The following is a 12,467-nucleotide window of genomic DNA, read 5'->3' as shown; positions in this document are numbered from 1 at the left end:
AAAAAGCTTATGCAAGCATAAAAGACTGATGAATCATGTATCTCCTTAACTGGGAGAAGAGACTGGTATAAGCCTAACAAACAGGTAAGGCTGCAAAACAAGCTCTGAAGAAAATGTGGTTGGAGTGTGAAGGCAGTTATACTGAGGGCTGGGTTGATTTTACGGATTTGTACTCTAGGATGGATTGTCTCATTGAATATAGCATTGTCTATACCATAACCACCTTGTTAGTCCTTATTCGTCTATTCATATGTAGTCTGGCGTCTTAATCTACCTTACCCTATGCTTGTTTTTTGCTTTCTGTATCCTCCTTAGTGTGTGGCCCACTTTGTCATTTCACATGATGGCCTGATAAATGAACTGTGGTTACTCTGCAGGGTTCGCAATTAGGATTAGATAAGCAGGAGTTAAAAGTGGCTCTTGGGTATACCTCATTATCCAGTGACCAGGAGGTACCACTCAGGAACGAGGAGCCAGTAAATAACATTCCCCAATCTAACTTAAACATAAGATGCATATATATGATTTTGCCCATTATTTATTCCCCTTAAACCTTTAAAAGTCGTATAGAGATGTCCAAATGTTTATTTATAGATTGCCCCTATTTAAATTCAAATAGGTGTGTTGGTTCAGCATCAATTTGTTTGGGGAGTGAAAAGTACTTCTTGGTTTGGTGCCAGGCTAACTACGCTCTACTAGGCTACACACAGGGGCTAACTAGCTCCCAGCTCTTGTCAGTTACTTCGATGTAACACGAGTTATCAATTGCAACAATTTTACATTAGTGTGGTCCTTACTTTGCTTAGTTTTCTGACTTCATGATGACTATTCTGTCAAAACTATTGTCTGGTTGCTAACTCGCTCTACTTTGCCCTATTGTCACAGATGGCCTCAAAAACACACAAACCCTTGAAGCCAGTTCAAGGATTTTTGTTTGTTTTATGAAGTGGCTCGCTCACTAGAGGTGGTCTCTCTCCTAGTGTGGGCTGTTCCCTTGACGTCATGACGTTATGAGAGTTCAGTAACCCCTACCATCTCATTTCTATCTAACTGTTGGTAATGGTCTAAAGGTAAACACCTTATCGCTCCAACTCCCTCCAGAAACAATCTAGGGGATCTCTGACCTAAAGTACCCAAAGGTACTGAACTATAATGGTGTGCCTTTCAGACGGTTAGGCCCCACTTGGTCTATTCCTTCCATTCCTTCAAATTCCTCTCCCTCCTTCTTTCTGTTGCTCATAATTCTTGCCTCCCCCTACTACACCCACGCCTCTCCTTTCACTCCCTCGCACTTCATACTTTCTCCCTCCGATATTCCTCTCTCATCCTCTCTATTATCAACCTCCACCCTTAATCTTGCACTCACCTACTACGCCCCACACCACTGCTTCCCCCTTTCACACTTCTACACACCTCTCTCTCCACACTACTACTAATACTACCACTACTCTCCCCTCCACTCTATTGCTCCACTCTCCACTCTACTACTCTCTCCACTCTACTGCTCTGCCAACACCTTTGTCTCCAGTCACCATCCTTGCACTCTTCCACTCACCTTACCAAACACTCCCCATGCCAGAGACCACGGCTGAGGTCCCTGATTCCATTGTGGGGCACATTCTTCTGTTCTTGGTCTGGTGAAGGGATGCCCAGGGGTTGCGGGTACAGAGGCTGATTTTGGCTGCAGGATGTTGTGTCAGTTGGTCGCTGTGATTGAAACTCAGTTCTGGGCGCCTTCCTGCAGAACACCCTTGGGATGAAATGAAGAAGACTTCTGCAGAGCAGACGGCCTCATGACACCTCCAGCAAGCAAAGAAGATTAATTGCAAAAGGAGTAACAACGATCAGAAGGCGACAGGCGATCTTCGAATGATAATGCAAAAGGGAAGGATCCCCTACTCAACCTGGAAGTTGGGAAGAATACTCATATACATAAGGAGTTGTTTATGTCTGGAAATATTCACGTACAAATATATCACTTTTTTATTCATCAACCAACTAAATGTACATTTGTATGGCATTGCAGATCCCATTAAATTAAGTTAGGAATGCATGATAAATAAATAATTCACTTCATATATAACCCTTATTTTTCACAAAATGGTCACATGGTTTGACTTATTTTAACCGATTCAGTCTCCGAATGATGAACAAAGTTGAAAGCCCATTAAAGCTTCAGTTGAGACTAGAAGGCTGAAAACGCAGGAGTAGGTGAATTGTAGTACAAGTTGAGGATCCACCAAGTTCCAAGGATGCATTTTGAACAGCGCCAGCTGCGGCAAGGTAGCACCACCGGTCCATGGGTCGAAGCACTGACTAGGTTCTTCTTGAGATCGGGCAGAGGAGCAGGGCTACACTGGGACTACACTGGAGTTTATGCTGGTTACCTCCAAAGGTAGTCCTCTGGTCGATAGGGGCTGCACTTCTTCATAGGGGTCTTGGCTCTGACAATGAACTGACGAATGACTGCAGGCGTTCTTCTTGTATCCAAGATTTGGACTGGAAACTCTCCCAGGTCCTCCAATAGTAAGGATCTGCACCATTCAAACAGATAGAGGCTACCCAATAATGGATTGCCACTGGCCACGCATATAACAATAAAACCACAGGGCTTTGAGTACAGCAAGTCATTCACAATGGGCGATAGGGGTCGATCTTGTTGAATATCCATGTGGTAAACAGAGTAATTGGGGGTGTGGGGCCAGAGGCCATAAGCCTAACATAGTCCAGCACAGTAAACACCACATATTATGCAAAAGTCAAACCTGCCATAATGTCATGCAAAATGCCAGACAGATGTATAATCAGTGCCCTCTCCTCAAGCGGGTCTATCATCTGAATGGCATATTATCGCCCACGAAAGAGCCTTAAATGCATCCATATGTGTCCAGGGTTCTCTAATACTGTTCCTCAAAGCCCCATACCACTCTGCTGTTTTGGCAGTGGACCCCTTCAACATGTCATCCCACCATATCTTATAGATTGGGCCTGTATGCGATTTCCACGATATGGCAATACTTCTCTTAGCCAATATGCATGCCAGGTCCTTGAGTTTAACTATATTTCTAGCCTTGTCCGGGCGGGGGTATATACCAAGTAGGCATACTGTAGGGGTTCATTCATAGCTATGTACGCCAGCTTCTTCCAAGATCTGTTTGACTCTAAGCCAGTAGGTGCATATCTTCGGCACTGCCAAAATATATGTATAAAACCTGCAGGTTCAGAATAACAACATGGGCAATAAGGAGAAGCCATCCCGTTAAATTTCACATGTCAGTGTGGAGTCATGTATGTTCTGTAGAATTCGTTCAGTTGTAATAGACAAAAGTGTACATTTCTAGGGATCCATCTGGTGCACATCAATGTGGAACCCCATTGCTTATCATCTAGTGCACAACTCAAGTCCACTTCCCATGGACATTTAATCCTCAGCACTCTAGCACTCGCCCCAGCTATCAAGCATCGATATAAGCACAACGCAGGTTTCCATTCGTTTTCTAAATCATACAGTGTGGACAATATTTCATTACACTCTGGTTCCTCAGGCCACACAGGCCACTTCTCCCTTGAAAATTTGGTAAGCCTCATGTATCTCAGGAACTGTCATTTATGCAACCCATGTTCATCGACCAATTCTGAGAAATCCCTCAATACCCCATCTTTAAAAGTATCTCCCCATTTAGCGAGGCCAAGTCCCTGCCATCTTCTGAACAGGAGGACATTGTGTCTCTCCAGACTTTTACTTGTCGACAAGGGTAAGTGTGGAAAGTATGCATAACTTAGGCCGAGGGACTTTTGTATTCTCCCCCACACCTTCCTCCCTAACTTGAGAACAATCGGTGCTATAACGCCTTGCATCAACTAAGTGTCTAGTGTCGGATGATCGGCCAGCAGTCCCGCCAGATACTGAGCCACCAAATAGAGCTCAAACCATTGCAGTTAACCACCCCCTCATCTTCATATCTCCTCTCACCCCAGAGAAACCCTTTGATGAAAGAATCCAAGGATCTGAAAAATGTGCTCGGTATCAGGAGCATGACGTTGGTAAAGAATAATAATATCCGGGGCAATACCACCATTTTGGTCGTTGCTACTCTCCCCATCACTAGGAGCGGGAGCCGGGTACAAAATTGTAGTGACTTGTAGATTCCCTCCATTACCCTAGCAGTGTTGCACGCGTGCATATTTTCGGGCTGATGCCAAATGTTAATACCTAGATATTGAAATGTCTTTATTTCCCACTTGATACCCAGTGGTGGGAGATCATCTGTATTACACTGGCACATTCTAACCAATAGGAAAATACAGGATTTCTCCTTACTAAAGCAGATGCCAGAAGGTTTCGCAAAGTTGTCCAATACCCCAGACTCCAGGGCAAGGTTATATGCAGGTTCATGAATATAGAGAAGGTAATCATTGGCATACAAAGAAACCAGATGATGCGACCCGTCCACCAGTATTCCAGCCTCTTCAGATTCCGACCGCGTGTACACCGCCAGCCGATCCAATGCTAGGATCAACTACATTGGTGACAGCAGGCATCCCCGTCTTGTGCCCCTGCTCATTTTCCCTGGGAGTTATATATGTCTGCCTGTACGCACTCGAGCAACAGGCTCAGAATAAATACATTTTACCCATCTGAAGAACCCATCCCCAATACCAAAGCTATCCAGCAAAGCAAACATCCATCTCCAATATACAGAGTCGAAAACCTAAACAGTGTCTAGGGAGACGACCACATATTGGGCTTCGTGCGCATGAGTCCAGTCGATGATATGTTGAAATCTGCGTACATTTAAATAAGTGTTCCTACCAGGAACAAACTCTGTCTGGTCATGGTGAATCAGGGAACCTATCTGTCACGATCCCTACCCCCAACCCTCATAGGCAAGTCAGCATACCCATTGGACCCTGGTTAAGGTCTCCTATTATGGCCCCAAAGGCCTTGCCATCTCACAAAAGACTCTCCCCTACTAAATGTGAAGGTAACATGGGAGCCTTGACTTTGTAATGGGCTTGGCCCAACATGGAGGCTCCCACATTGCTCAGTTCCAAGAACTGAGCTATGCGGTATGGTGTTTTGGGTGTGCTCGGTCCTTGGGATACCTGAGGCTATATAAGCAACGCCCAAACAGAAGAACACGTTTCGCGTTACTCTGCGGTTAGCAGCGTGACGCTCTCCGTGCCCAGCTCAGTCTCCTGAGTTCCTTACCTGCTGTATCCTGGAACCGCGCTCCTTGAAAGAACAAGAAAATCATTACTGCAGCACTTACCTGTGAGTAGCATCCTGTCTCCGGTCCATCGCTTACCCGGTCCAGAGAACACCAGCATCAGGCGCCGCATCCTCCTCCGGAACACTGAGACCTGGAAAAGAGAGAGAAAAAGCAGCATGAGTGAGCACCTAATCATTCTTATTAAGGAACCACAAGAATCTTACCTGATTCGATCGTCTCCTGGTCGGCAACCATTCTGGAGGCTTCACAGTGAACAGTGACCTGCAAGCAAGACAAGGGACACAGGTTAGCACAAGAAAAGGCAAAATAACGCCGCGCATCGCATATTACTGACGGAATAACGCTGCGCACTGCACATTCACTCACCAACTGGTTCTCCACTCCAATCGGTAGGCAATGCCAAAATCACTTTCAGCACCTAAAGGAAAGAAACAGACATTAGCAAAAGAACAAGGAGAAAGAAAGAAAGAAAGAAGAGACTGATATATCAGAACTGTGAGAAGCAACCTACCTTAACAAGTTTGAGTCACAGCAGGACTGGACTCGAACAGGGCTCGCACCAGTGAATCAACTAGGTTGCAACACGCTCGATCCATCTACGCGCCCCTGCATTGAGAAGCAGGACGGAGAGCGCATCGTACAAAAATGAAGGTGAGGCAAGGACTAAGGGAAGGTTGGGTTCTCAGGGGAGGCAGGGGTCGATCAGCAAGGAACTATTAAGTTTGAACCCAGTACTCCTGTATTGCAGGCCCAACTCTCTGAAGCATTACCAAGGGAGAAGATTCGAGAGTGTGAGTGGTCCAGCCAGGGCTGAGGGGCGTCCCCGTGGATACCAGGTGAGCGTTACAGTATCACTCATTTCAATCATCTAGCCAGCAGCGCAGTAGAGTATCTTAACATCCTGATTCAGCATGGATAATGGTCTATATGATGCGCATAGGTGGTGTGGCTTCCCGGATTAAGTACCGGGGCTTTCGCAGATTCACGCATGCTAGCAGCTAGCTGGCAGCTTCCTAAACCTCCTCAAACACCCCGAGTAGTGTGGGCACCAGCATATCACTATATGATTTATAAAGAAATCACAGAAGCCCCTCCTCCAAAGGTGTCCTGCCAGTCTTTAGTGATATTATAACACCCTACTGCTCTTACTCAGTTATGGGAGCATCCAGAACCGCTGCTTGCTCCACAGTTACTTTAATCAGGGTTATATGTGATAGCGTATAGTTAACCTCCTCCATGTCAACCTCTTCATGCGCATTCTATATCGACTGGTAATATCTATGAAAAATAACATTAATTTCCACTTGGTCCTGCCAAGTTTCCCCACACTCGTCTGTAATTTCTCTGATCACGTGTCAGGTCTTTCATTCTTGCACAGCCACGCTAGTAATCGCCCATACTTGTTGCCTTTTTAATGCATTCTGGATATGTGCCCATTATAGTCAAATTTTCTAAGGCGTTCCCGCATCTCTGTGCACAATTTTTGTAGCAATAGTAGGGCAGCCTCACTAGGGCCTTCACAGCAGTTCATCTTCCAAACCCCCTGTATTTTATTTCTATCCTGCCTAATTCCAAGAGCAAGGATTTTCTGTGACCCATGGCTTTGGCAATGGTCTCTGACCACCACAACCTAAAGGGCTTCCCAAACAGCACTTCACTTATCCACACTTCCAACAATTATGCCAAGGAATTTCTCAACTACTTCCTCCAGATGACTCTGGTAGTCATCAGATAAGGCATTCATAGGCATACACCACGTCGGGATCAGGGCAGTCGCACTCTTCAATACCCAGGTCACAATCAACGGGGAATGGTCCGAAATGGCTCTTCCAGTATAGGCAGCCTCTGAGAACTCAGCCACAAGTTCCCCTCCCGTAAATCGGTAGTCATTTCTAGTCTGAACTCCATGTGAAATCTATGGTGGTGCAGAGCAGTATGAGTAACACCTACTGTTCCCATTAATAACTCTCCAGATATCAACCAAAGTGAGATCTTGTTGGATATTATGCATGGCTGGCCGCTGGAGAGGGCCGTTTACATTTTTGATCCACCCTATCTAATTCTTGGTTCAGGGTACAATTGAAATCCCCCCCCCCACACCCAAAGGAATCCCCTAAGGTGTGCCAACTTATCATATAGGTAGCAGAAAAAGGTAGATGCAGTTTGGTTTGGTGCATATGTATTCACAATACAGATCTCTCTGTGTTCTATATAGCCGTAAACTATTACTAACCTACCCTGATCATCAGTTTCAGCATTAATTAACTTGAAAGGTACAGACCCAGACACCCAGACTAGAATGCCCATAGCGTAAGCAGAGTATTGGGCACTATAACCAACTCTCCCCCCTTCCACTGATAAACTCTCCCTAGTCCTCTTGGTCCCAAGATGACCTGAAATGGGGACCTTATGCGCTAAGTGCAGGAGGAAGGGTCTTGCATACTGCGGGACCACCAACCCCTTATGATCTCCTCCTGTGGACCTTATGGGTTCACTATTTAGTAACCCACCTTCCCAGTAGATCCTATGTTTCCCAGGGGCCCACATTCCACCTGGGAACATCTGTCGCCTTAGTCCTGCCAGATGGACACTCTCTGTTGCTCTGAATGAATTCTTTGCTTGAGGGTCCCCCTTCTGCAAGTAACCTTTACAGTTCTCTGTGATCATGGGGACTGAATACCTAAGGCAACACCTCTTCCTCTTCAAATGCAGGTGTTTGGTTGCATACTCGTCCTCAGTTGAAGGTATTTTAGGAGAGGAGCTCTTCTTCCCCCTTTTAGGAACTTTTGACTGCTTCGCCTCGGGTTTCCCCTTGGGTTTAAACTTCCCCTTAGGCTTGGCGAAGGTAGGTTGTTTGAGACCTTGTACATGATATGGCATTTATAACGTGCCTATACACAAGTGGTTCAAGGCGCGACAAGGCAAGGGATCGGTAACAGAGAGAAGACAGACAACGATCCTACTAGGCCAGGTGCCATTCAGATCGCGCAAGTGCATGGAAAGGGGGAAAGTGCGGGATGATGGAATAAATAAACAATAAGTAAAAGTACGGCCAGCAGGTGGCAAGTGCAAGGGTAAGTGCAGACATCAGGTGTCAAGTGCTGGTAGTGGGACTGTAGGGATACAGAAACAGTCCCCGAGTGCGGGGGTTGCCAGGAAGGCAGTGCAGGTGTGCGACTGATGGAGGAGGGGACCTGGTCCCGAGATCTGAGGGTGGCCAGGTAACCAGTACAGTTTGTTTCAGCCTGGAAGTCAGCAGGATAGAGTAGGAGAAAAAGCAGAAGCAAAGAGAAAGGTTTTAAGGTGCTTCCAGAACCGGAGATGATTCTCCTCAAGTTTCAGGGAGGCAGGAAGGCTGTTTCAGAGGGCCGCCCCAGCAGAAGAAAGAGATCTACCACCAACTTGTTGCTTGGAGAAGCAACTGACCATGAGGGAGTTGGAGGCGGATGAGTGAAGAGCTGGAGAAGGAAAATATTTAGGAAGAGAGAGTTGAAGGTATTGAGGCCCCAGGCCCCAGAAGGCCTTGTGGACAATGCAGAGGGTTTTGAACTTAATCCTCCTAGCCACTGGGAGCCAGTGCAGAGATTTCAGTCCTAGAGAGATATGATCCCTGGACTTGAGGCCAAGGACAAGTCTTGCTGTCCTGTTCTGGATGAGTTGCAGAGGGCGGACAGTAGAAGCAGGCAGATTTAGAAAGAGGCTGTTGCAATAGTCCATCCTAGAGAGAACCTGAGCTCTGGAGACAGTGAGCTTCTGGGTGAAGGAGAGGAATGGAAGAATACCTCTGAGGAGGTGCAGCTGGTAGTTTGACTTCTTAGAGATGTCAGAGATGTGAGAAGAGAAGGAGTGTGGAGTCGAAGAAGACCCTGAGGTTTTTAGCCTCAGAGGTGGGAGCAGGAAGAGGGCCAAGAGATGCCGGCCAGAGAGTGACAAGAAAGGATGGTGCGGGTGTGCCGATGAGGAGAATCTCGGTCCTACTGACATTAAGGCAGAGATAATTGGTGGCACACCACTCCCGGATGGCAGACAGTCAGACAGAGATGAGAGACGGAGAAGAGGTGGCTGAGGGTAGTCTGAAAATGAGCTGAGTGTCATCCACATAACACTGGAAGTTGGGGCAGAGCACGGCAATGCGGTGGGCAAGAAGTGCCAGGTATTGGTTGAACAGCTAGGGAGAGAGGTTAGACCCCTGAGGAACACCACAGGTAGAGATAGAGGAGAGGATGACCCAAGTTGAACCTGGGAGGGTCGATCAGAGAGAGAAGAAGTCAGCCATGGCAGGGCCTGACCAGTGATCCCTAGGTTATCACGGAGACAGTTGAGCAGGATGGCATGGTTGACCGTGTCAAAGGCAGAAGAGAGATCAAGTAAGATGAGGACACGCAGGTGTTGGTATCAAGGTTGGAGAGCAGGTCTTCATGGATGTTCAGGAGAGCAGTTTCCGTGCTTCAGGCAGCTCTGAAGCCAGACTGATGATCATGGAGACAACCAACAGATTCAGTGTGAAGATTGAGCTGGGAGCTGGCCAGCTTTTCCAGGAGTTTGCCCAGGAAAGGAGTGATGGAGATTGGGTGACAGTTGGCCGGGCAGGATCGGTCGGCAGAGGGTTTCTTCAGAAGAGGGTGCACAAGGGAGTGCTTCAGGGTGGGAAGGGAAGACACCAGTCGCGAAGAAGTGGCCGAATTTGGCCAGGGCAGGCACCAGAGAGTCAATGTGGTCCTTGATGGCTTTGGAGGAGCAGGGAGGAACCTGTTTTGACGAGACTTTCATAGATCAGACTTGTCTAGAAACCTTGTCTGGGGAGAACAGGGGAAAGGCAGAGAAGGAGGGAGAAGAGGTGGCCGAAGTAGGACCACAGGAAGAGCAGGGAGTAGAGGGAGGAAGTGGAGAGGAGAGGGAGAACAGGATGTCCTGAGTTTTAGAGATGAAATGAGAAGCCAGTGCCTTGCAGAGGGCCTGGGAAGGGACAGGAGAGGTGGAGACTGCGGCAGGATTGGCCAGTTCCTTGCAGATTTTAAAGAGTTCAGTCGAGTTGTTCGATGCTGCAGAGACACGGGCTTGGATGTGAGCTCTCTTCTTGGTGAGTACATGGTCTTTTTGCTGTGTCACCCACTTGACCTAGGTCTTTTGAGATCATTCCCTGGCCAAACTCTACCTGGCACTTGCCTCTGGACACTTAAACACATATTTACCACTCCTCTATTTGCTGCTAGAATGACGGGCATTAATGGGATTCTTTGTTGGGTGGGGGCATCTGCTAACTCGGTAGTCCTCAGAGGAACTCTGGCCAGCTCCTCTGAGTTTACCAAAGTGGACTCCACCACAGGAGTACTGGCCCCAGAGTCCTTGAAAGCACTCATATCTGTACCATATACCAGTATACCATACATAACAACGCTCCCGATTAAGGCGGGAGACTCGCGATTTTTCTGTGAAAATATTGAGATTTTTCACTTTCTTTCGCCTAAAATAATGTTTTCCCCAGTGCGTTCCTATGTGGAAATTGTCTCCCGATAATCTCCATCCCAGGTGTGTCGGAATGTTGGCATGTATGGTATACTATTCTTAGAATAAGACTTGGTAGTGTCAGGGATGGAAGTACAGGCTTCAGCAACATGTGGCTCCCAGGGCCAAAGAGACACTAGACTAGTCTCTGCTTCAGCACCACTGGGCAGGAAATCAGAAGTGAAGTCTGCTCCTGTGAGTATACCTCCATAAGGCAATTCCAGATTTACAAAGGTAATCCCCAAGGCATTACCCTTAAATCTGGAGTCATCCTTCATATGGGCACTTGCTCGTTTACACAAAATCCTGAGGATCTTTGTATGTAGTGAGGCTTACTGTGGCCAGATTCCTGTTTGGGATGGTAAGTGTCACTACACTCAACATGATCTCCATGAGACTTATTGCGCTTAGCAATCTTTTTGTGGACCTTACGGGGGAACCTGGTTTTTCAATACCCCCACACTTTCTTTTACTGCTTTCTCCCCTCCTCATGCTTACCAGAAGCACTTTAAGGGACACGCACAGATCAGCATCAATGGCCAGATTCTTTGGATTTAACTCCTTAGAATCTGGCAAATACTGTTTGAGTTCAGGGGAACAAGATGTTGAAATATATTCCAGCATGATTAGGTTCATTATGCCTTCAAATGTTGTTAGCTTATAGCCTTCAACCCACCGCGTAAAGTTTTTAAAAGAATATTTTACGTAGGTAACCGTAGTAACCTTTTCTTTTTTCTTGTGGTGTCTAAACCTCTTCAGGTATTGCGTAGGAGTCTTCTCAAACTTAAGAGCAGAGCCTGCTTTGATTTTTCAAACTTTTTCTCTCAGGTTTCAACACCTCGATAATAGCACTGCAGTCATTGCGGGAAGGTCTACTTAGAAGATAAGCAATCTTGGCAGACACATTCACGTCTTGTACTTCACAAGCATACTCAAATGCAGTTAAAAAATCTATAATGTCATTTTTCACATCATAGCCATTCAACAGATCCTAAGAAAATCTTGGATGAGGGGAAGACCCAGTACCATTCCCAGACCCTCTGATAGAACCTGTAGGTCCACACTACTATTCCTCCTTCTACTCTGTCACTCTGCTTTCACTCTCATGAGCACTTTTCATTCACTCTCTACACTCCTCTAACACTCTGGCTAACATACTTTGCCCGCACACTCACCAAACAGTACCACTTGATCTCACCAAGCATTAATTCACATTTTGTTCAATTCGCTTCCACATTTCAGTCCACCATCTTCCCGCCTGCTGGTCTCTTGGTGTGCCACCTTCTCCAACTCTGAGCTCACCTGAACAACCCACAACTTCCAGTTTTCTGTTGCCCCTCATGTCTTCTGGATCACTGTCCCCGACCAATCAGGTCCTGTCTTCTCTGCCAGGGAGGTGTTAGAAAGACTGAAAGTTACTAACAAAGCCACTCCAGTTAATGTTCTTGATGGATGTACACTTGGCGCCCCTGCTTGCTGTAGGGTGCTTTGTTCCTGGGGAGCGGTGCATGATGTGTCAGGCTGCCGTTTAGGCTCTCAGTTTCTTCATCAGCTGGCTCGCTCTCTTCCTAATGGTTCGGGTCTGATATGATAGCAGGCAAATAGCATGGGACACTGATGGGTTGAATGCTCTCAGGTGGACTCTCCGTGTGGGTCCTAGAAAAGAAAAGGAAAACTTGGTCAGCATCTTTTTCAGGAGGCATGGGGGGATGCAAGTTGGTACTGCAC

At 46.8% G+C, this 12,467-nt stretch overlaps 1 protein-coding gene across 1 annotated transcript in view; it reads left to right on the top strand.

Annotated features, from left to right (window-relative positions):
• Positions 1 to 12,467, top strand: part of MAP4K5 (mitogen-activated protein kinase kinase kinase kinase 5) — a 1,870,683-nt gene that overhangs the window by 577,665 nt on the left and 1,280,551 nt on the right. The gene's annotated exons all lie outside the window — the stretch shown is intronic.

The sequence above is a fragment of the Ambystoma mexicanum genome, chromosome 14 (assembly GCF_040938575.1).
Source record: "Ambystoma mexicanum isolate Mex_15411 chromosome 14, UKY_AmexF1_1, whole genome shotgun sequence".
Lineage (NCBI taxonomy): Eukaryota > Metazoa > Chordata > Amphibia > Caudata > Ambystomatidae > Ambystoma > Ambystoma mexicanum.
This window is presented reverse-complemented; position numbering and strand designations above follow the sequence as displayed.